The following is a 24,620-nucleotide window of genomic DNA, read 5'->3' on the forward strand; positions in this document are numbered from 1 at the left end:
CCTGTAATCCCGGGTAGCAACCCCAGACTCCTCCAGGGAAGATACCCGAGATAACTTTTCTCCTTAGACAATGCTCCATCCTCTGGGAAGCATCCGAGACTCCTTGCAGGTATGTCCCTGAGTTTTTATTCCGGTGTTTTCGGGCCCTGTGATCCCGGGTAGCAACCCCAGACTCCTCCAGGGAAGATACCCGAGATGATTTTTCTCCTTGGACAATGCTCCATCTTCTGGGATGCATCTGAGATTCCTCCCAGGTGTCTCCCGCAGACATTTTTCCTGTGGTTTGGGTCCCTTTAATCCCGGGTAGCAACCCCAGACTCCTCCAGGAAAGATATCCGGCATGATTTTTCTCCTTGGACAATGCTCCATCCTCTGGGAAGCATCCGAGACTTGTCGCAACTATGTCCCTGAGTCTTTTTTCTCACGGTTTATGGTTCTGTCATCCCAGGTAGCAACCCCAGACTCCTCCAGGGAAGACACCCAATATGATTTTTCTCTCTTGACAGTGGTCCATCCTGCGGGATCTACCCAGAATTCCTCCCAGGCGTCTCCCGCAGAGTTTTCTCCAGTGATTTAGGGCCCTGTGATCCCGGGTAGCAACCCCAGACTCCTCCAGGGAAGATACCCAAGATGATTTTTCTCCTTGGACAAAGCTCCATCTTCTGGGATGCATCTGAGATTCCTCCCAGGCGTCTCCCGCAGACATTTTTCCTGTGGTTTGGGTCCCTGTAAACCCAGATAGCAACCCCAGACTCCTCCAGGGAAGATACCCGAGATGATTTTTCTCCTTGGACAATGCTACATCCTCTTGGAAGCATCCGAGACTCCTTGCAGGTATGTCCCTGATTGTTTATTCCAGTGTTTTCGGGCCCTTGATCCTGGGTAGCAACCACAGACTCCTCCAGGGAGGACAACCAGTATGATTTTCTCTCTTGACAGTTGTCCATACTGCGGGATCTATCCAGAACTCCTCCCAGGTGTCTTCCGCAGAGTTTTCTCCGGTGTTTTGGGGCCCTGTGATCCCGGGTAGCAACACCAGACTCCTCCAGGGAAGATACCCGAGATGACTTTTCTCCTTGGACAAAGCTCCATCTTCTGGGATGCATCTGAGATTCCTCCCAGGCGTCTCCCGCAGACATTTTTCCTGTGGTTTGGGTCCCTTTAATCCCGGGTAGCAACCCCAGACTCCTCCAGGAAAGATATCCGGGATGATTTTTCTCCTTGGACACTGCTCCATCCTCTGGGATGCATCCGAGACTTGTCGCAGCTATGTCCATGAGTCTTTTTTCTCACGGTTTATGGTTCTGTCATCCCAGGTAGCAACCCCAGACTCCTCCAGGGAAGACACCCAATATGATTTTTCTCTCTTGACAGTGGTCCATCCTGCGGGATCTACCCAGAATTCCTCCCAGGCGTCTCCCGCAGAGTTTTCTCCAGTGTTTTAGGGCCCTGTGATCCCGGGTAGCAACCCCAGACTCCTCCAGGGAAGATACCCGAGATGATTTTTCTGCTTGGACAATGCTCCATCCTCTGGGAAGCATCCGAGACTCCTTGCAGGTATGTCCCTGAGTTTTTATTCCGGTGTTTTCGGGCCCTCTGATCCCGGGTAGCAACCCCAGACTCCTCCAGGGAAGATACCCGAGATGATTTTTCTCCTTGGACAATGCTCCATATCTGGGATGCATCTGAGATTCCTGCCAGGCGTCTCCCGCAGACATTTTTCCTGTGGTTTGGGTCCCTGTAAACCCGGGTAGCAACCCCAGACTCCTCCAGGGAAGACACCCAATATGATTTTTCTCTCTTGACAGTGGTCCATCCTGCGGGATCTACCCAGAATTCCTCCCAGGCGTCTCCCACAGAGTTTTCTCCAGTGCTTTAGGGCCCTGTAATCCCGGGTAGCAACCCCAGACTCCTCCAGGGAAGATACCCGAGATGATTTTTCTCCTTGGACAATGCTACATCCTCTGGGAAGCATCCGAGACTCCTTGCAGGTATGTCCCTGAGTTTTTATTCCGGTGTTTTCGGGCCCTGTGATCCCGGGTAGCAACCCCAGACTCCTCCAGGGAGGACACCCAATATGATTTTTCTCTCTTGACAGTGGTCCATACTGCGGGATCTATCCAGAACTCCTCCCAGGTGTCTCCCGCAGAGTTTTCTCCGGTGTTTTGGGGCCCTGTGATCCCGGGTAGCAACCCCAGACTCCTCCAGGGAAGATACCCGAGATGACTTTTCTCCTTGGACAAAGCTCCATCTTCTGGGATGCATCTGAGATTCCTCCCAGGCATCTCCCACAGACATTTTTCCTGTGGTTTGGGTCCCTGTAATCCCGGGTAGCAACCCCAGACTCCTCCAGGGAAGATACCCGAGATAATTTTTCTGCTTGGACAATGCTCCATCCTCTGGGAAGCATCCGAGACTCCTTGCAGGTATGTCCCTGAGTTTTTATTCCGGTGTTTTCGGGCCCTGTGATCCCGGGTAGCAACCCCAGACTCCTCCAGGGAAGATACCCGAGATGATTTTTCTCCTTGGACAAAGCTCCATAGTCTGGGATGCATATGAGATTCCTCCCAGGCATCTCCCACAGACATTTTTTCTGTGGTTTGGGTCCCTGTAATCCCGGGTAGCAACCCCAGACTCCGCCAGGGAAGATACCCGAGATGATTTTTCTGCTGGGACAAAGCTCCATCTTCTGGGATGCATCTGAGATTCCTCCCAGGCGTCTCCCGCAGACATTTTTCCTGTGGTTTGGGTCCCTTTAATCCTGGGTAGCAACCCCAGACTCCTCCAGGAAAGATATCCGGGATGATTTTTCTCCTTGGACAATGCTCCATGCTCTGGGATGCATCCGAGACTTGTCGCAGCTATGTCCCTGAGTCTTTTTTCTCACGGTTTATGGTTCTGTCATCCCAGGTAGCAACCCCAGACTCCTCCAGGGAAGACACCCAATATGATTTTTCTCTCTTGACAGTGGTCCATCCTGCGGGATCTACCCAGAATTCCTCCCAGGCGTCTCCCGCAGAGTTTTCTCCAGTGCTTTAGGGCCCTGTGATCCCGGGTAGCAACCCCAGACTCCTCCAGGGAAGATACCCGAGATGATTTTTCTCCTTGGACAATGCTCCATCCTCTTGGAAACATCCGAGACTCCTTGCAGGTATGTCCCTGAGTGTTTATTCCGGTATTTTCGGGCCCTGTGATCCCGGGTAGCAACCCCAGACTCCTCCAGGGAAGATATCCGAGATGACTTTTCTCCTTGGACAAAGCTCCATCTTCTGGGATGCATATGAGATTCCTCCCAGGTGTCTGCCACAGACATTTTTCCTGTGGTTTGGGTCCCTGTAATCCCGGGTAGCAACCCCAGACTCCTCCAGGGAAGATACCCGAGATGATTTTTCTGCTGGGACAAAGCTCCATCTTCTGGGATGCATATGAGATTCCTCCCAGGCATCTCCCACAGACATTTTTCCTGTGGTTTGGGTCGCTGTAATCCCGGGTAGCAACCCCAGACTCCTCCAGGGAAGATACCCGAGATAATTTTTCTGCTTGGGCAATGCTCCATCCTCTGGGAAGCATCCGAGACTCCTTGCAGGTATGTCCCTGAGTTTTTATTCCGGTGTTTTCGGGCGCTCTGATCCCGGGTAGCAACCCCAGACTCCTCCAGGGAAGATACCCGAGATGATTTTTCTCCTTGGACAATGCTCCATCTTCTGGGATGCATCTGAGATTCCTCCCAGGCGTCTCCCGCAGACATTTTTCCTGTGGTTTGGGTCGCTGTAATCCCAGGTAGCAACCCCAGACTCCTCCAGGGAAGATACCCGAGATGATTTTTCTGCTGGGACAAAGCTCCATCTTCTGGGATGCATCTGAGATTCCTCCCAGGCGTCTCCCGCAGACATTTTTCCTGTGGTTTGGGTCCCTTTAATCCCGGGTAGAAACCCCAGACTCCTCCAGGAAAGATATCCGGGATGATTTTTCTCCTTGGACAATGCTCCATCCTCTTGGATGCATCCGAGACTTGTCGCAGCTATGTCCATGAGTCTTTTTTCTCGCGGTTTATGGTTCTGTCATCCCGGGTAGCAACCCCAGACTCCTCCAGGGAAGACACCCAAGATGATTTTTCTCTCTTGACAGTCGTCCATCCTGCGGGATCTACCCAGAATTCCTCCCAGGCGTCTCCCGCAGAGTTTTCTCCAGTGCTTTAGGGCCCTGTGATCCCGGGTAGCAACCCCAGACTCCTCCAGGGAAGACACCCAATATGATTTTTCTCTCTTGACAGTCGTCCATCCTGCGGGATCTACCCAGAATTCCTCCCAGGCGTCTCCCGCAGAGTTTTCTCCAGTGCTTTAGGGCCCTGTGATCCCGGGTAGCAACCCCAGACTCCTCCAGGGAAGATACCCGAGATGACTTTTCTCCTTGGACAAAGCTCCATCTTCTGGGATGCATCTGAGATTCCTCCCAGGCATCTCCCACAGACATTTTTCCTGTGGTTTGGGTCCCTGTAATCCCGGGTAGCAACCCCAGACTCCTCCAGGGAAGATACCCGAGATGATTTTTCTGCTGGGACAAAGCTCCATCTTCTGGGATGCATATGAGATTCCTCCCAGGCATCTCCCACAGACATTTTTCCTGTGGTTTGTGTCGCTGTAATCCCGGGTAGCAACCCCAGACTCCTCCAGGGAAGATACCCGAGATAATTTTTCTGCTTGGACAATGCTCCATCCTCTGGGAAGCATCCGAGACTCCTTGCAGGTATGTCCCTGAGTTTTTATTCCGGTGTTTTCGGGCGCTCTGATCCCGGGTAGCAACCCCAGACTCCTCCAGGGAAGATACCCGAGATGATTTTTCTCCTTGGACAATGCTCCATCTTCTGGGATGCATCTGAGATTCCTCCCAGGCGTTTCCCGCGGACATTTTTCCTGTGGTTTGGGTCGCTGTAATCCCGGGTAGCAACCCCAGACTCCTCCAGGGAAGATACCCGAGATGATTTTTCTGCTGGGACAAAGCTCCATCTTCTGGGATGCATCTGAGATTCCTCCCAGGCGTCTCCCGCAGACATTTTTCCTGTGGTTTGGGTCCCTTTAATCCCGGGTAGAAACCCCAGACTCCTCCAGGAAAGATATCCGGGATGATTTTTCTCCTTGGACAATGCTCCATCCTCTTGGATGCATCCGAGACTTGTCGCAGCTATGTCCATGAGTCTTTTTTCTCGCGGTTTATGGTTCTGTCATCCCGGGTAGCAACCCCAGACTCCTCCAGGGAAGACACCCAAGATGATTTTTCTCTCTTGACAGTCGTCCATCCTGCGGGATCTACCCAGAATTCCTCCCAGGCGTCTCCCGCAGAGTTTTCTCCAGTGCTTTAGGGCCCTGTGATCCCGGGTAGCAACCCCAGACTCCTCCAGGGAAGACACCCAATATGATTTTTCTCTCTTGACAGTGGTCCATCCTGCGGGATCTACCCAGAATTCCTCCCAGGCGTCTCCCGCAGAGTTTTCTCCAGTGCTTTAGGGCCCTGTGATCCCGGGTAGCAACCCCAGACTCCTCCAGGGAAGATACCCGAGATGATTTTTCTCCTTGGACAATGCTCCATCCTCTTGGAAACATCCGAGACTCCTTGCAGTTATGTCCCTGAGTGTTTATTCCGGTATTTTCGGGCCCTGTGATCCCGGGTAGCAACCCCAGACTCCTCCAGGGAAGATATCCGAGATGACTTTTCTCCTTGGACAAAGCTCCATCTTCTGGGATGCATATGAGATTCCTCCCAGGTGTCTGCCACAGACATTTTTCCTGTGGTTTGGGTCCCTGTAATCCCGGGTAGCAACCCCAGACTCCTCCAGGGAAGATACCCGAGATGATTTTTCTGCTGGGACAAAGCTCCATCTTCTGGGATGCATATGAGATTCCTCCCAGGCATCTCCCACAGACATTTTTCCTGTGGTTTGGGTCGCTGTAATCCCGGGTAGCAACCCCAGACTCCTCCAGGGAAGATACCCGAGATAATTTTTCTGCTTGGACAATGCTCCATCCTCTGGGAAGCATCCGAGACTCCTTGCAGGTATGTCCCTGAGGTTTTATTCCGGTGTTTTCGGGCGCTCTGATCCCGGGTAGCAACCCCAGACTCCTCCAGGGAAGATACCCGAGATGATTTTTCTCCTTGGACAATGCTCCATCTTCTGGGATGCATCTGAGATTCCTCCCAGGCGTCTCCCGCGGACATTTTTCCTGTGGTTTGGGTCGCTGTAATCCCGGGTAGCAACCCCAGACTCCTCCAGGAAAGATATCCGGGATGATTTTTCTCCTTGGACAATGCTCCATCCTCTTGGATGCATCCGAGACTTGTCGCAGCTATGTCCATGAGTCTTTTTTCTCGCGGTTTATGGTTCTGTCATCCCGGGTAGCAACCCCAGACTCCTCCAGGGAAGACACCCAAGATGATTTTTCTCTCTTGACAGTCGTCCATCCTGCGGGATCTACCCAGAATTCCTCCCAGGCGTCTCCCGCAGAGTTTTCTCCAGTGCTTTAGGGCCCTGTGATCCCGGGTAGCAACCCCAGACTCCTCCAAGGAAGATACCCGAGATAATTTTTCTGCTTGGACAATGCTCCATCCTCTGGGAAGCATCCGAGACTCCTTGCAGGTATGTCCCTGAGTGTTTATTCCGGTATTTTCGGGTCCTCTGATCCCGGGTAGCAACCCCAGACTCCTCCAGGGAAGATACCCGAGATGATTTTTCTCCTTGGACAATGCTCCATCCTCTGGGAAGCATCCGAGACTCCTTGCAGGTATGTCCCTGAGTGTTTATTCCAGTGTTTTCGGGCCCTCTGATCCCGGGTAGCAACCCCAGACTCCTCCAGGGAGGACACCCAATATGATTTTCCTCTCTTGACAGTGGTCCATACTGCGGGATCTATCCAGAACTCCTCCCAGGTGTCTCCCGCAGAGTTTTCTCCGGTGTTTTGAGGCCCTGTGATCCCGGGTAGCAACCCCAGACTCTTCCAGGGAAGATATCCGGGATGATTTTTCTCCTTGGACAATGCTCCATCCTCTGGGATGCATCCGAGACTTGTCGCAGCTATGTCCCTGAGTCTTTTTTCTCACGGTTTATGGTTCTGTCATCCCAGGTAGCAACCCCAGACTCCTCCAGGGAAGACACCCAAGATGATTTTTCTCTCTTGACAGTGGTCCATCCTGCGGGATCTACCCAGAATTCCTCCCAGGCGTCTCCCGCAGAGTTTTCTCCAGTGCTTTAGGGCCCTGTGATCCCGGGTAGCAACCCCAGACTCCTCCAGGGAAGATACCCGAGATAATTTTTCTGCTTGGACAATGCTCCATCCTCTGGGAAGCATCCGAGACTCCTTGCAGGTATGTCCCTGAGTTTTTATTCCGGTGTTTTCGGGCCCTGTGATCCCGGGTATCAACCCCAGACTCCTCCAGGGAAGATACCCGAGATGATTTTTCTCCTTGGACAATGCTCCATCTTCTGGGATGCATCTGAGATTCCTCCCAGGCGTCTCCCGCAGACATTTTTCCTGCGGTTTGGGTCCCTGTAATCCCGGGTAGCAACCCCAGACTCCTCCAGGGAAGATACCCGAGATGATTTTTCTGCTGGGACAAAGCTCCATCTTCTGGGATGCATATGAGATTCCTCCCAGGCATCTCCCACAGACATTTTTCCTGTGGTTTGGGTCCCTGTAATCCCGGGTAGCAACCCCAGACTCCTCCAGGGAAGATACCCGAGATAATTTTTCTGCTTGGACAATGCTCCATCCTCTGGGAAGCATCCGAGACTCCTTGCAGGTATGTCCCTGAGGTTTTATTCCGGTGTTTTCGGGCGCTCTGATCCCGGGTAGCAACCCCAGACTCCTCCAGGGAAGATACCCGAGATGATTTTTCTCCTTGGACAATGCTCCATCTTCTGGGATGCATCTGAGATTCCTCCCAGGCGTCTCCCGCGGACATTTTTCCTGTGGTTTGGGTCGCTGTAATCCCGGGTAGCAACCCCAGACTCCTCCAGGAAAGATATCCGGGATGATTTTTCTCCTTGGACAATGCTCCATCCTCTTGGATGCATCCGAGACTTGTCGCAGCTATGTCCATGAGTCTTTTTTCTCGCGGTTTATGGTTCTGTCATCCCGGGTAGCAACCCCAGACTCCTCCAGGGAAGACACCCAAGATGATTTTTCTCTCTTGACAGTCGTCCATCCTGCGGGATCTACCCAGAATTCCTCCCAGGCGTCTCCCGCAGAGTTTTCTCCAGTGCTTTAGGGCCCTGTGATCCCGGGTAGCAACCCCAGACTCCTCCAAGGAAGATACCCGAGATAATTTTTCTGCTTGGACAATGCTCCATCCTCTGGGAAGCATCCGAGACTCCTTGCAGGTATGTCCCTGAGTGTTTATTCCGGTATTTTCGGGTCCTCTGATCCCGGGTAGCAACCCCAGACTCCTCCAGGGAAGATACCCGAGATGATTTTTCTCCTTGGACAATGCTCCATCCTCTGGGAAGCATCCGAGACTCCTTGCAGGTATGTCCCTGAGTGTTTATTCCAGTGTTTTCGGGCCCTCTGATCCCGGGTAGCAACCCCAGACTCCTCCAGGGAGGACACCCAATATGATTTTCCTCTCTTGACAGTGGTCCATACTGCGGGATCTATCCAGAACTCCTCCCAGGTGTCTCCCGCAGAGTTTTCTCCGGTGTTTTGAGGCCCTGTGATCCCGGGTAGCAACCCCAGACTCTTCCAGGGAAGATATCCGGGATGATTTTTCTCCTTGGACAATGCTCCATCCTCTGGGATGCATCCGAGACTTGTCGCAGCTATGTCCCTGAGTCTTTTTTCTCACGGTTTATGGTTCTGTCATCCCAGGTAGCAACCCCAGACTCCTCCAGGGAAGACACCCAAGATGATTTTTCTCTCTTGACAGTGGTCCATCCTGCGGGATCTACCCAGAATTCCTCCCAGGCGTCTCCCGCAGAGTTTTCTCCAGTGCTTTAGGGCCCTGTGATCCCGGGTAGCAACCCCAGACTCCTCCAGGGAAGATACCCGAGATAATTTTTCTGCTTGGACAATGCTCCATCCTCTGGGAAGCATCCGAGACTCCTTGCAGGTATGTCCCTGAGTTTTTATTCCGGTGTTTTCGGGCCCTGTGATCCCGGGTATCAACCCCAGACTCCTCCAGGGAAGATACCCGAGATGATTTTTCTCCTTGGACAATGCTCCATCTTCTGGGATGCATCTGAGATTCCTCCCAGGCGTCTCCCGCAGACATTTTTCCTGCGGTTTGGGTCCCTGTAATCCCGGGTAGCAACCCCAGACTCCTCCAGGGAAGATACCCGAGATGATTTTTCTGCTGGGACAAAGCTCCATCTTCTGGGATGCATATGAGATTCCTCCCAGGCATCTCCCACAGACATTTTTCCTGTGGTTTGGGTCCCTGTAATCCCGGGTAGCAACCCCAGACTCCTCCAGGGAAGATACCCGAGATAATTTTTCTGCTTGGACAATGCTCCATCCTCTGGGAAGCATCCGAGACTCCTTGCAGGTATGTCCCTGAGTCTTTATTCCGGTGGCTTAGGGCCCTGTGGTCCCGGGTAGCAACCCCAGACTCCTCCAGGGAAGATACCCGAGATGATTTTTCTCCTTGGACAATGCTCCATCTTCTGGGATGCATCTGAGATTCCTCCCAGGCGTCTCCCGCAGACATTTTTCCTGTGGTTTGGGTCCCTTTAATCCCGGGTAGCAACCCCAGACTCCTCCAGGGAGGACACCCAATATGATTTTTCTCTCTTGACAGTGGTCCATACTGCGGGATCTATCCAGAACTCCTCCCAGGTGTCTCCCGCAGAGTTTTCTCCGGTGTTTTGGGTCCCTGTGATCCCGGGTAGCAACCCCAGACTCCTCCAGGGAAGATATCCGGGATGATTTTTCTCCTTGGACAATGTTCCATCATCTGGGATGCATCCGAGACTTGTCGCAGCTATGTCCCTGAGTCTTTTTTCTCACGGTTTATGGTTCTGTCATCCCAGGTAGCAACCCCAGACTCCTCCAGGGAAGACACCCAAGATGATTTTTCTCTCTTGACAGTGGTCCATCCTGCGGGATCTACCCAGAATTCCTCCCAGGCGTCTCCGGCAGAGTTTTCTCCATTGCTTTAGGGCCCTGTGATCCCGGGTAGCAACCCCAGACTCCTCCAAGGAAGATACCCGAGATAATTTTTCTGCTTGGAAAATGCTCCATCCTCTGGGAAGCATCCGAGACTCCTTGCAGGTATGTCCCTGAGTTTTTATTCCGGTGTTTTCGGGCCCTCTGATCCCGGGTAGCAACCCCAGACTCCTCCAGGGAAGATACCCGAGATGATTTTTCTCCTTGGACAATGCTCCATCTTCTGGGATGCATCTGAGATTCCTCCCAGGCGTCTCCCGCAGACATTTTTCCTGTGGTTTGGGTCCCTGTAAACCCGGGTAGCAACCCCAGACTCCTCCAGGGAAGATACCCGAGATGATTTTTCTCCTTGGACAATGCTACATACTCTGGGAAGCATCCGAGACTCCTTGCAGGTATGTCCCTGAGTGTTTATTCCAGTGTTTTCGGGCCCTCTGATCCCGGGTAGCAACCCCAGACTCCTCCAGGGAGGACACCCAATATGATTTTTCTCTCTTGACAGTGGTCCATACTGCGGGATCTATCCAGAACTCCTCCCAGGTGTCTCCCGCAGAGTTTTCTCTGGTGTTTTGAGGCCCTGTGATGCCGGGTAGCAACCCCAGACTCCTCCAGGGAAGATACCCGAGATGATTTTTCTGCTGGGACAAAGCTCCATCTTCTGGGATGCATATGAGATTCCTCCCAGTCATCTCCCACAGACATTTTTCCTGTGGTTTGGGTCCCTGTGATCCCGGGTAGCAACCCCAGACTCCTCCAGGGAAGATACCCGAGATAATTTTTCTGCTTGGACAATGCTCCATCCTCTGGGAAGCATCCGAGACTCCTTGCAGGTATGTCCCTGAGTTTTTATTCCGGTGTTTTCGGGCCCTCTGATCCCGGGTAGCAACCCCAGACTCCTCCAGGGAAGATACCCGAGATGATTTTTCTCCTTGGACAATGCTCCATCTTCTGGGATGCATCTGAGATTCCTCCCAGGCGTCTCCCGCAGACATTTTTCCTGTGGTTTGGGTCCCTGTAATCCCGGGTAGCAACCCCAGACTCCTCCAGGGAAGATACCCGAGATGATTTTTCTGCTGGGACAAAGCTCCATCTTCTGGGATGCATATGAGATTCCTCCCAGGCATCTCCCACAGACATTTTTCCTGTGGTTTGGGTCCCTGTAATCCCGGGTAGCAACCCCAGACTCCTCCAGGGAAGATACCCGAGATAATTTTTCTGCTTGGACAATGCTCCATCCTCTGGGAAGCATCCGAGACTCCTTGCAGGTATGTCCCTGAGTTTTTATTCCGGTGGCTTAGGGCCCTGTGGTCCCGGGTAGCAACCCCAGACTCCTCCAGGGAAGATACCCGAGATGATTTTTCTCCTTGGACAATGCTCCATCTTCTGGGATGCATCTGAGATTCCTGCCAGGCGTCTTCCGCAGACATTTTTCCTGTGGTTTGGGTCCCTGTAATCCCGGGTAGCAACCCCAGACTCCTCCAGGGAAGATACCCGAGATGATTTTTCTGCTGGGACAAAGCTCCATCTTCTGGGATGCATATGAGATTCCTCCCAGGCATCTCCCACAGACATTTTTCCTGTGGTTTGGGTCCCTGTAATCCCGGGTAGCAACCCCAGACTCCTCCAGGGAAGATACCCGAGATAATTTTTCTGCTTGGACAATGCTCCATCTTCTGGGATGCATCTGAGATTCCTCCCAGGCGTCTCCCGCAGACATTTTTCCTGTGGTTTGGGTCCCTTTAATCCCGGGTAGCAACCCCAGACTCCTCCAGGGAAGATAACCGAGATAATTTTTCTGCTTGGACAATGCTCCATCCTCTGGGAAGCATCCGAGACTCCTTGCAGTTATGTCCCTGAGTTTTTATTCCCGTGTTTTCGGGCCCTGTGATCCCGGGTAGCAACCCCAGACTCCTCCAGGGAAGATACCCGAGATGATTTTTCTCCTTGGACAATGCTCCATCTTCTGGGATGCATCTGAGATTCCTCCCAGGCGTCTCCCGCAGACATTTTTCCTGTGGTTTGGGTCCCTGTAATCCCGGGTAGCAACCCCAGACTCCTCCAGGGAAGATACCCGAGATGATTTTTCTGCTGGGACAAAGCTCCATCTTCTGGGATGCATATGAGATTCCTCCCAGGCATCTCCCACAGACATTTTTCCTGTGGTTTGGGTCCCTGTAATCCCGGGTAGCAACCCCAGACTCCTCCAGGGAAGATACCCGAGATAATTTTTCTGCTTGGACAATGCTCCATCCTCTGGGAAGCATCCGAGACTCCTTGCGGGTATGTCCCTGAGTTTTTATTCCGGTGGCTTAGGGCCCTGTGGTCCCGGGTAGCAACCCCAGACTCCTCCAGGGAAGATACCCAAGATGATTTTTCTCCTTGGACAATGCTCCATCTTCTGGGATGCATCTGAGATTCCTCCCAGGCGTCTCCCGCAGACATTTTTCCTGTGGTTTGGGTCCCTTTAATCCCGGGTAGCAACCCCAGACTCCTCCAGGGAGGACACCCAATATGATTTTTCTCTCTTGACAGTGGTCCATACTGCGGGATCTATCCAGAACTCCTCCCAGGTGTCTCCCGCAGAGTTTTCTCCGGTGTTTTGAGGCCCTGTGATCCCGGGTAGCAACCCCAGACTCCTCCAGGGAAGATATCCGGGATGATTTTTCTCCTTGGACAATGCTCCATCCTCTGGGATGCATCCGAGACTTGTCGCAGCTATGTCCCTGAGTCTTTTTTCTCACGGTTTATGGTTCTGTCATCCCAGGTAGCAACCCCAGACTCCTCCAGGGAAGACACCCAAGATGATTTTTCTCTCTTGACAGTGGTCCATCCTGCGGGATCTACCCAGAATTCCTCCCAGGCGTCTCCGGCAGAGTTTTCTCCAGTGCTTTAGGGCCCTGTGATCCCGGGTAGCAACCCCAGACTCCTCCAAGGAAGATACCCGAGATAATTTTTCTGCTTGGAAAATGCTCCATCCTCTGGGAAGCATCCGAGACTCCTTGCAGGTATGTCCCTGAGTTTTTATTCCGGTGTTTTCGGGCCCTCTGATCCCGGGTAGCAACCCCAGACTCCTCCAGGGAAGATACCCGAGATGATTTTTCTCCTTGGACAATGCTCCATCTTCTGGGATGCATCTGAGATTCCTCCCAGGCGTCTCCCACAGACATTTTTCCTGTGGTTTGGGTCCCTGTAAACCCGGGTAGCAACCCCAGACTCCTCCAGGGAAGATACCCGAGATGATTTTTCTCCTTGGACAATGCTACATACTCTGGGAAGCATCCGAGACTCCTTGCAGGTATGTCCCTGAGTGTTTATTCCAGTGTTTTCGGGCCCTCTGATCCCGGGTAGCAACCCCAGACTCCTCCAGGGAGGACACCCAATATGATTTTTCTCTCTTGACAGTCGTCCATACTGCGGGATCTATCCAGAACTCCTCCCAGGAGTCTCCCGCAGAGTTTTCTCCGGTGTTTTGGGGCCCTGTGATCCCGGGTAGCCACCCCAGACTCCTCCAGGGAAGATACCCGAGATGATTTTTCTCCTTGGACAAAGCTCCATCTTCTGGGATGCATATGAGATTCCTCCCAGGCATCTCCCACAGACATTTTTCCTGTGGTTTGGGTCCCTGTAATCCCGGGTAGCAACCCCAGACTCCTCCAGGGAAGATACCCGAGATGATTTTTCTGCTGGGACAAAGCTCCATCTTCTGGGATGCATATGAGATTCCTCCCAGGCATCTCCCACAGACATTTTTCCTGTGGTTTGGGTCCCTGTAATCCCGGGTAGCAACCCCAGACTCCTCCAAGGAAGATACCCGAGATAATTTTTCTGCTTGGACAATGCTCCATCCTCTGGGAAGCATCCGAGACTCCTTGCAGGTATGTCCCTGAGTTTTTATTCCGGTGTTTTCGGGCCCTCTGATCCCGGGTAGCAACCCCAGACTCCTCCAGGGAAGATACCCGAGATGATTTTTCTCCTTGGACAATGCTCCATCTTCTGGGATGCATCTGAGATTCCTCCCAGGCGTCTCCCGCAGACATTTTTCCTGTGGTTTGGGTCCCTATAATCCCGGGTAGCAACCCCAGACTCCTCCAGGGAAGATACCCGAGATAATTTTTCTGCTTGGACAATGCTCCATCCTCTGGGAAGCATCCGAGACTCCTTGCAGGTATGTCCCTGAGTTTTTATTCCCGTGTTTTCGGGCCCTGTGATCCCGGGTAGCAACCCCAGACTCCTCCAGGGAAGATACCCGAGATGATTTTTCTCCTTGGACAATGCTCCATCTTCTGGGATGCATCTGAGATTCCTCCCAGGCGTCTCCCGCAGACATTTTTCCTGTGGTTTGGGTCCCTGTAATCCCGGGTAGCAACCCCAGACTCCTCCAGGGAAGATACCCGAGATGATTTTTCTGCTGGGACAAAGCTCCATCTTCTGGGATGCATATGAGATTCCTCCCAGGCATCTCCCACAGACATTTTTCCTGTGGTTTGGGTCCATGTAATCCCGGGTAGCAACCCCAGACTCCTCCAGGGAAGATACCCGAGATAATTTTTCTCCTTAGACAATGCTCCATCCTCTGGGAAGCATCCGAGACTCCTTGCAGGTATGTCCCTGAGTTTTTATTCCGGTGTTTTCGGGCCCTGTGATCCCGGGTAGAAACCCCAGACTCCTCCAGGGAAGATACCCGAGATGATTTTTCTCCTTGGACAAAGCTCCATCTTCTGGGATGCATATGAGATTCCCCCAGGCATCTCCCACAGACATTTTTCCTGTGGTTTGGGTCCCTTTAATCCCGGGTAGCAACCCCAGACTCCTCCAGGGAAGATACCCGAGATGATTTTTCTCCTTGGACAATGCTCCATCTTCTGGGATGCATCTGAGATTCCTCCCAGGTGTCTCCCGCAGACATTTTTCCTGTGGTTTGGGTCCCTTTAATCCCGGGTAGCAACCCCAGACTCCTCCAGGAAAGATATCCGGGATGATTTTTCTCCTTGGACAATGCTCCATCCTCTGGGAAGCATCCGAGACTTGTCGCAACTATGTCCCTGAGTCTTTTTTCTCACGGTTTATGGTTCTGTCATCCCAGGTAGCAACCCCAGACTCCTCCAGGGAAGACACCCAATATGATTTTTCTCTCTTGACAGTGGTCCATCCTGCGGGATCTACCCAGAATTCCTCCCAGGCGTCTCCCGCAGAGTTTTCTCCAGTGATTTAGGGCCCTGTGATCCCGGGTAGCAACCCCAGACTCCTCCAGGGAAGATACCCAAGATGATTTTTCTCCTTGGACAATGCTCCATCTTCTGGGATGCATCTGAGATTCCTCCCAGGTGTCTCCCGCAGACATTTTTCCTGTGGTTTGGGTCCCTGTAAACCCGGATAGCAACCCCAGACTCCTCCAGGGAAGATACCCGAGATGATTTTTCTCCTTGGACAATGCTACATCCTCTTGGAAGCATCCGAGACTCCTTGCAGGTATGTCCCTGATTGTTTATTCCAGTGTTTTCGGGCCCTTGATCCTGGGTAGCAACCACAGACTCCTCCAGGGAGGACAACCAATATGATTTTTCTCTCTTGACAGTGGTCCATACTGCGGGATCTATCCAGAACTCCTCCCAGGTGTCTTCCGCAGAGTTTTCTCCGGTGTTTTGGGGCCCTGTGATCCCGGGTAGCAACACCAGACTCCTCCAGGGAAGATACCCGAGATGACTTTTCTCCTTGGACAAAGCTCCATCTTCTGGGATGCATCTGAGATTCCTCCCAGGCGTCTCCCGCAGACATTTTTCCTGTGGTTTGGGTCCCTTTAATCCCGGGTAGAAACCCCAGACTCCTCCAGGAAAGATATCCGGGATGATTTTTCTCCTTGGACAATGCTCCATCCTCTGGGAAGCATCCGAGACTTGTCGCAGCTATGTCCCTGAGTCTTTTTTCTCACGGTTTATGGTTCTGTCATCCCAGGTAGCAACCCCAGACTCCTCCAGGGAAGACACCCAATATGATTTTTCTCTCTTGACAGTGGTCCATCCTGCGGGATCTACCCAGAATTCCTCCCAGGCGTCTCCCGCAGAGTTTTCTCCAGTGCTTTAGGGCCCTGTGATCCCGGGTAGCAACCCCAGACTCCTCCAGGGAAGATACCCGAGATGATTTTTCTGCTGGGACAAAGCTCCATCTTCTGGGATGCATATGAGATTCCTCCCAGGCATCTCCCACAGACATTTTTCCTGTGGTTTGGGTCCATGTAATCCCGGGTAGCAACCCCAGACTCCTCCAGGGAAGATACCCGAGATAATTTTTCTCCTTAGACAATGCTCCATCCTCTGGGAAGCATCCGAGACTCCTTGCAGGTATGTCCCTGAGTTTTTATTCCGGTGTTTTCGGGCCCTGTGATCCCGGGTAGAAACCCCAGACTCCTCCAGGGAAGATACCCGAGATGATTTTTCTCCTTGGACAAAGCTCCATCTTCTGGGATGCATATGAGATTCCCCCAGGCATCTCCCACAGACATTTTTCCTGTGGTTTGGGTCCCTTTAATCCCGGGTAGCAACCCCAGACTCCTCCAGGAAAGATATCCGGGATGATTTTTCTCCTTGGACAATGCTCCATCCTCTGGGAAGCATCCGAGACTTGTCGCACCTATGTCCCTGAGTCTTTTTTCTCATGGTTTATGGTTCTGTCATCCCAGGTAGCAACCCCAGACTCCTCCAGGGAAGACACCCAATATGATTTTTCTCTCTTGACAGTGGTCCATCCTGCGGGATCTACCCAGAATTCCTCCCAGGCGTCTCCCGCAGAGTTTTCTCCAGTGATTTAGGGCCCTGTGATCCCGGGTAGCAACCCCAGACTCCTCCAGGGAAGATACCCAAGATGATTTTTCTCCTTGGACAATGCTCCATCTTCTGGGATGCATCTGAGATTCCTCCCAGGTGTCTCCCGCAGACATTTTTCCTGTGGTTTGGGTCCCTGTAAACCCGGATAGCAACCCCAGACTCCTCCAGGGAAGATACCCGAGATGATTTTTCTCCTTGGACAATGCTACATCCTCTTGGAAGCATCCGAGACTCCTTGCAGGTATGTCCCTGATTGTTTATTCCAGTGTTTTCGGGCCCTTGATCCTGGGTAGCAACCACAGACTCCTCCAGGGAGGACAACCAATATGATTTTTCTCTCTTGACAGTGGTCCATACTGCGGGATCTATCCAGAACTCCTCCCAGGTGTCTTCCGCAGAGTTTTCTCCGGTGTTTTGGGGCCCTGTGATCCCGGGTAGCAACACCAGACTCCTCCAGGGAAGATACCCGAGATGACTTTTCTCCTTGGACAAAGCTCCATCTTCTGGGATGCATCTGAGATTCCTCCCAGGCGTCTCCCGCAGACATTTTTCCTGTGGTTTGGGTCCCTTTAATCCCGGGTAGAAACCCCAGACTCCTCCAGGAAAGATATCCGGGATGATTTTTCTCCTTGGACAATGCTCCATCCTCTGGGAAGCATCCGAGACTTGTCGCAGCTATGTCCCTGAGTCTTTTTTCTCACGGTTTATGGTTCTGTCATCCCAGGTAGCAACCCCAGACTCCTCCAGGGAAGACACCCAATATGATTTTTCTCTCTTGACAGTGGTCCATCCTGCGGGATCTACCCAGAATTCCTCCCAGGCGTCTCCCGCAGAGTTTTCTCCAGTGCTTTAGGGCCCTGTGATCCCGGGTAGCAACCCCAGACTCCTCCAGGGAAGATACCCGAGATGATTTTTCTGCTTGGACAATGCTCCATCCTCTGGGAAGCATCCGAGACTCCTTGCAGGTATGTCCCTGAGTTTTTATTCCGGTGTTTTCGGGCCCTCTGATCCCGGGTAGCAACCCCAGACTCCTCCAGGGAAGATAGCCGAGATGATTTTTCTCTCTTGACAGTGGTCCATACTGCGGGATCTATCCAGAACTCCTCCCAGGAGTCTCCCGCAGAGTTTTCTCCGGTGTTTTGGGGTCCTCTGATCCCGGGTAGCCACCCCAGACTCCTCCAGGGAAGATACCCGAGATGATTTTTCTCTCTTGACAGTGGTCCATACTGCGGGATCTATCCAGAACTCCTCCCAGGTGTCTCCCGCAGAGTTTTCTCCGGTGTTTTGGGGTCCTGTGATCCCGGGTAGCAACCCCAGATTCCTCCAGGGAAGATACCCGAGATGACTTTTCTCCTTGGACAAAGCTCCATCTTCTGGGATGCATATGAGATTCCTCCCAGGCATCTCCCACAGACATTTTTCCTGTGGTTTGGGTCCCTATAATCCCGGGTAGCAACCCCAGACTCCTCCAGGGAAGATACCCGAGATGATTTTTCTGCTGGGACAAAGCTCCATCTTCTGGGATGCATATGAGATTCCTCCCAGACATCTCCCGCAGACATTTTTCCTGTGGTTTGGGTCCCTGTAATCCCGGGTAGCAACCCCAGACTCCTCCAGGGAAGATACCCGAGATGATTTTTCTCCTTGGACAATGCTCCATATCTGGGATGCATCTGAGATTCCTGCCAGGCGTCTCCCGCAGACATTTTTCCTGTGGTTTGGGTCCCTGTAAACCCGGGTAGGAACCCCAGACTCCTCCAGGGAAGACACCCAATATGATTTTTCTCTCTTGACAGTGGTCCATACTGCGGGATCTATCCAGAACTCCTCCCAGGTGTCTCCCGCAGAGTTTTCTCCGGTGTTTTGGGGCCCTGAGATCCCGGGTAGCAACCCCAGACTCCTCCAGGGAAGATACCCGAGATGATTTTTCTCCTTGGACAATGCTCCATCTTCTGGGATGCATCTGAGATTCCTCCCAGGCGTCTCACGCAGACATTTTTCCTGTGGTTTGGGTCCCTGTAATCCCGGGTAGCAACCCCAGACTCCTCCAGGGAAGATACCCGAGATGATTTTTCTGCTGGGACAAAGCTCCATCTTCGGGGATGCATCTGAGATTCCTCCCAGGCGTCTCCCGCAGACATTTTTCCTGTGGTTTGGGTCCCTTTAATCCCGGGTAGCAACCCCAGACTCCTCCAGGAAAGATATCCGGGATGATTTTTCTCCTTGGACAATGCTCCAAGCTCTGGGATGCATCCGAGACTTGTCGCAGCTATGTCCCTGAGTCTTTTTTCTCACGGTTTATGGTTCTGTCATCCCAGGTAGCAACCCCAGACTCCTCCAGGGAAGATACCCGAGATGATTTTTCTCCTTGGACAATGCTCCATCCTCTGGGAAGCATCTGAGACTCCTTGCAGGTATGTCCCTGATTGTTTATTCCAGTGTTTTCGGGCCCTTGATCCTGGGTAGCAACCCCAGACTCCTCCAGGGAGGACACCCAATATGATTTTTCTCTCTTGACAGTGGTCCATACTGCGGGATCTATCCAGAACTCCTCCCAGGTGTATCCCGCAGAGTTTTCTCCGGTGTTTTCGGGCCCTGTGATCCCGGGTAGCAACCCCAGACTCCTCCAGGGAAGATACCCGAGATGATTTTTCTCCTTGGACAATGCTCCATCTTCTGGGATGCATCTGAGATTCCTCCCAGGCGTCTCCCGCAGACATTTTTCCTGTGGTTTGGGTCCCTTTAATACCGGGTAGCAACCCCAGACTCCTCCAGGAAAGATATCCGGGATGATTTTTCTCCTTGGACAATGCTCCATGCTCTGGGATGCATCCGAGACTTGTCGCAGCTATGTCCCTGAGTCTTTTTTCTCACGGTTTATGGTTCTGTCATCCCAGGTAGCAACCCCAGACTCCTCCAGGGAAGACACCCAATATGATTTTTCTCTCTTGACAGTGGTCCATCCTGCGGGATCTACCCAGAATTCCTCCCAGGCGTCTCCCGCAGAGTTTTCTCCAGTGCTTTAGGGCACTGTAATCCCGGGTGGCAACCCCAGACTCCTCCAAGGAAGATACCCGAGATAATTTTTCTGCTTGGACAATGCTCCATCCTCTGGGAAGCATCCGAGACTCCTTGCAGGTATGACCCTGAGTTTTTATTCCGGTGTTTTCGGGCCCTGTGATCCCAGGTAGCAACCCCAGACTCCTCCAGGGAAGATAGCCGAGATGATTTTTCTGTCTTGACAGTCGTCCATACTGCGGGATCTATCCAGAACTCCTCCCAGGAGTCTCCCGCAGAGTTTTCTCCGGTGTTTTGGGGCCCTGTGATCCCGGGTAGCAACCCCAGACTCCTCCAGGAAAGATATCCGGGATGATTTTTCTCCTTGGACAATGCTCCATCCTCTGGGATGCATCCGAGACTTGTCGCAGCTATGTCCCTGAGTCTTTTTTCTCACGGATTATGGTTCTGTCATCCCAGGTAGCAACCCCAGACTCCTCCAGGGAAGACACCCAATATGATTTTTCTCTCTTGACAGTGGTCCATCCTGCGGGATCTACCCAGAATTCCTCCCAGGCGTCTCCCGCAGAGTTTTCTCCAGTGCTTTAGGGCCCTGTGATCCCGGGTAGCAACCCCAGACTCCTCCAGGGAAGATACCCGAGATGATTTTTCTCCTTGGACAATGCTCCATCTTCTGGGATGCATCTGAGATTCCTCCCAGGCGTCTCCCGCAGACATTTTTCCTGTGGTTTGGGTCCCTGTAAACCCGGGTAGCAACCCCAGACTCCTCCAGGGAAGATACCCGAGATGATTTTTCTCCTTGGACAAAGCTCCATCTTCTGGGATGCATATGAGATTCCTCCCAGGCATCTCCCACAGACATTTTTCCTGTGGTTTGGGTCCCTGTAATCCCGGGTAGCAACCCCAGACTCCTCCAGGGAAGATACCCGAGATGATTTTTCTCCTTGGACAATGCTCCATCCTCTTGGAAGCAACCGAGACTCCTTGCAGGTATATCCCTGAGTGTTTATTCCGGTATTTTCGGGCCCTCTGATCCCGGGTAGCAACCCCAGACTCCTCCAGGGAAGACACCCAATATGATTTTTCTCTCTTGACAGTGGTCCATACTGCGGGATCTATCCAGAACTCCTCCCAGGAGTCTCCCACAGAGTTTTCTCCGGTGTTTTCGGGCCTGTGATCCCGGGTAGCAACCCCAGACTCCTCCAGGGAAGATACCCGAGATGACTTTTCTCCTTGGACAATGCTCCATCTTCTGGGATGCATCTGAGATTCCTCCCAGGCGTCTCCCGCAGACATTTTTCCTGTGGTTTGGGTCCCTGTAATCCCGGGTAGCAACCCCAGACTCCTCCAGGGAAGATAGCCGAGATGATTTTTCTCCTTGGACAATGCTCCATCTTCTGGGATGCATCTGAGATTCCTCCCAGGCGTCTCCCGCAGACATTTTTCCTGTGGTTTGGGTCCCTGTAAACCCGGGTAGCAACACCAGACTCCTCCAGGGAAGATACCCGAGATGATTTTTCTCCTTGGACAATGCTCTATCCTCTTGGAAGCATCCGAGACTCCTTGCAGGTATGTCCCTGAGTGTTTATTCCGGTATTTTCGGGCCCTGTGATCCCGCGTAGCAACCCCAGACTCCTCCAGGGAAGATACCCGAGATGACTTTTCTCCTTGGACCATGCTCCATCTTCTGGGATGCATCTGAGATTCCTCCCAGGGGTCTCCCGCAGACATTTTTCCTGTGGTTTTGGTCCCCGTGATCCCCTGTAGCAACCCCAGACTCCTCCAGGGAAGATACCCGAGATGATTTTTCTCCTTGGACAATGCTCCATCTTCTGGGATGCATCTGAGATTCCTCCCAGGCGTCTCCCGCAGAGATTTTTCCTGTGGTTTGGGTCCCTTTAATCCCGGGTAGCAACCCCAGACTCCTTCAGGAAAGATATCTGGGATGATTTTTCTCCTTGGACAATGCTCCATTCTCTGGGATGCACCCGAGACTTGTCGCAGCTATGTCCCTGAGTCTTTTTTCTCACGGTTTATGGGTCTGTCATCCCAGGTAGCAACCCCAGACTCCTCCAGGGAAGACACCCAATATGATTTTTCTCTCTTGACAGTGGTCCATCCTGCGGGATCTACCCAGAATTCCTCCCAGGCGTCTCCCGCAGAGTTTTCTCCGGTGTTTTGGGGCCCTGTGATCCCGGGTAGCAACCCCAGACTCCTCCAGGGAAGATACCCGAGATGATTTTTCTCTATGGACAGTGCTCCATCTTCTGGGATGCATCTGAGATTCCTGCCAGGCGTCTCCCGCAGACATTTTTCCTGTGGTTTGGGTCCCTGTGATCCCGGGTAGCAACCCCAGACTCCTCCAGGGAAGACACCCAATATGATTTTTCTCTCTTGACAGTGGTCCATACTGCGGGATCTATCCAGAACTCCTCCCAGGAGTCTCCCACAGAGTTTTCTCCAGTGCTTTAGGGCCCTGTGATCCCGGGTAGCAACCCCAGACTCCTTCAGGGAAGATACCCGAGATGATTTTTCTCCTTGGACAAAGCTACATCCTCTGGGAAGCATCCGAAGCTACTTGCAGGTATGTCCCTGAGTGTTTATTCCAGTGTTCTGGGTCCCTGTAATCCCGGGTAGCAACCCCAGACTCCTCCAGGGAAGATACCCGAGATGATTTTTCTCCTTGGACAATGCTCCATCCTCTGGGAAGCATCCGAGACTCCTTGCAGGTATGTCCCTGAGTGTGTATTCCGGTGTTTTGGGTCCCTGTGATCCCGCGTAGCAACCTCAGACTCCTCCAGGGAAGATACCCGAGATGATTTTTCTCCTTGGACAATGCTCCATCTTCTGGGATGCATCTGAGATTCCTCCCAGGCGTCTCCCGCAGACTTTTTTCCTGTGGCTTGTGTCCCTGTCATCCCGGGTAGCAACCCCAGACTCCTCCGTGGAAGATACCGAAGTTGATTTTTCTCCTTGGACTATTGTCCATCCTGCGGGATGCACCCGAGACTCCTCCCAGCTCTGTTTCTGAGTGTTTTCTTCCTGGGGTTTAGGGCCCTGTGATCCCGGGTAGCAACCCCAGACTCCTCCAGGGAAGATACCCGAGATGATTTTTCTGCTGGGACAAAGCTCCATCTTCTGGGATGCATCTGAGATTCCTCCCAGGCGTCTCCCACAGACATTTTTCCTGTGGTTTGGTTCCCTGTAATCCCGGGTAGCAACCCCAGTCTCCTCCAGGAAAGATACTAGAGATGATTTTTCTGCTGGGACAAAGCTCCATCTTCTGGGATGCATCTGAGATTCCTCCCAGGCATCTCCCACAGACATTTTTCCTGTGGTTTGGGTCCCTGTAATCCCGGGTAGCAACCCCAGACTCCTCCAGGGAAGATACCCGAGATAATTTTTCTGCTTGGACAATGCTCCATCCTCTGGGAAGCATCCGAGACTCCTTGCAGGTATGTCCCTGATTGTTTATTCCACTGTTTTCGGGCCCTTGATCCTGGGTAGCAACCCCAGACTCCTCCAGGGAGGACACCCAATATGATTTTTCTCTCTTGACAGTCGTCCATACTGCGGGATCTATCCAGAACTCCTCCCAGGAGTCTCCCGCAGAGTTTTCTCCGGTGTTTTGGGTCCCTGTGATCCCGGGTAGCAACCCCAGACTCCTCCAGGGAAGATACCCGAGATGACTTTTCTCCTTGGACCATGCTCCATCTTCTGGGATGCATCTGAGATTCCTCCCAGGCGTCTCCCGCAGACATTTTTCCTGTGGTTTTGGTCCCTGTAATCCCGGGTGGCAACCCTAGACTCCTCCGTGGAAGATACCCGAGATGATTTTTCTCTTTGGACAATGCTCCATCCTCTGGGAAGCATCCGAGACTCCTTGCAGGTATGTCCCTGAGTTTTTATTCCGGTGTTTTCGGGCCCTGTGATCCCGGGTAGCAACCCCAGACTCCTCCAGGGAAGATACCCGAGATGATTTTTCTGCTGGGACAAAGCTCCATCTTCGGGGATGCATCTGAGATTCCTCCCAGGCGTCTCACGCAGACATTTTTCCTGTGGTTTGGGTCCCTTTAATCCCGGGTAGCAACCCCAGACTCCTCCAGGAAAGATATCCGGGATGATTTTTCTCCTTGGACAATGCTCCTTGCTCTGGGATGCATCCGAGACTTGTCGCAGCTATGTCCCTGAGTCTTTTTTCTCACGGTTTATGGTTCTGTCATCCCAGGTAGCAACCCCAGACTCCTCCAGGGAAGACACCCAATATGATTTTTCTCTCTTGACAGTGGTCCATCCTGCGGGATCTACCCAGAATTCCTCCCAGGCGTCTCCCACAGAGTTTTCTCCAGTGCTTTAGGGCCCTGTGATCCCGGGTAGCAACCCCAGACTCCTCCAAGGAAGATACCCGAGATAATTTTTCTGCTTGGACAATGCTCCATCCTCTGGGAAGCATCCGAGACTCCTTGCAGGTATGTCCCTGAGTTTTTATTCCGGTGTTTTCGGGCCCTGTGATCCCAGGTAGCAACCCCAGACTCCTCCAGGAAAGATACCCGAGATGATTTTTCTCTCTTGACAGTCGTCCATACTGCGGGATCTATCCAGAACTCCTCCCAGGAGTCTCCCACAGAGT

The sequence above is a fragment of the Vanellus vanellus genome, assembly GCF_965231255.1.
Source record: "Vanellus vanellus genome assembly, contig: HAP1_SCAFFOLD_29, whole genome shotgun sequence".
Lineage (NCBI taxonomy): Eukaryota > Metazoa > Chordata > Aves > Charadriiformes > Charadriidae > Vanellus > Vanellus vanellus.